The following is a 430-nucleotide window of genomic DNA, read 5'->3' on the forward strand; positions in this document are numbered from 1 at the left end:
GAGATACAAAGCGGATTTTGGTTTCACTATACCAATCAGAATCTTCCCAATACAATATGGCGGCATTAAACGCCCCTCTGCGCAGATGATGACGTCACATCAGCCTACCGTCAAGCATTCAATTGACAATGACTAACACACACACACACGTATTTCTCTCTCTCTCTCTCTCTCTCTCTCTCTCTCTCTCTCTCTCTCTCTTAACAGTGTAGTTTATACAAGAAATATGATATCACAGAATATACACCAATTGATCACATCACCATGAAAAGGCCGTGAAAGATTTTTTTTAGTGCACATAAATGTACAAACTATTGTTTTGAACTTGAAATTGAAGGGCCAAAACAGCCATCGGTGAGCTTACAAAACTGCAATGACCTCAGATTATCCCCATGACCAGTTCTATCTATACACAACGGAACATCTGGAT

The sequence above is a fragment of the Sinohyriopsis cumingii genome, chromosome 7 (assembly GCF_028554795.1).
Source record: "Sinohyriopsis cumingii isolate HCF-2022 chromosome 7, ASM2855479v2, whole genome shotgun sequence".
NCBI lineage: Eukaryota > Metazoa > Mollusca > Bivalvia > Unionida > Unionidae > Sinohyriopsis > Sinohyriopsis cumingii.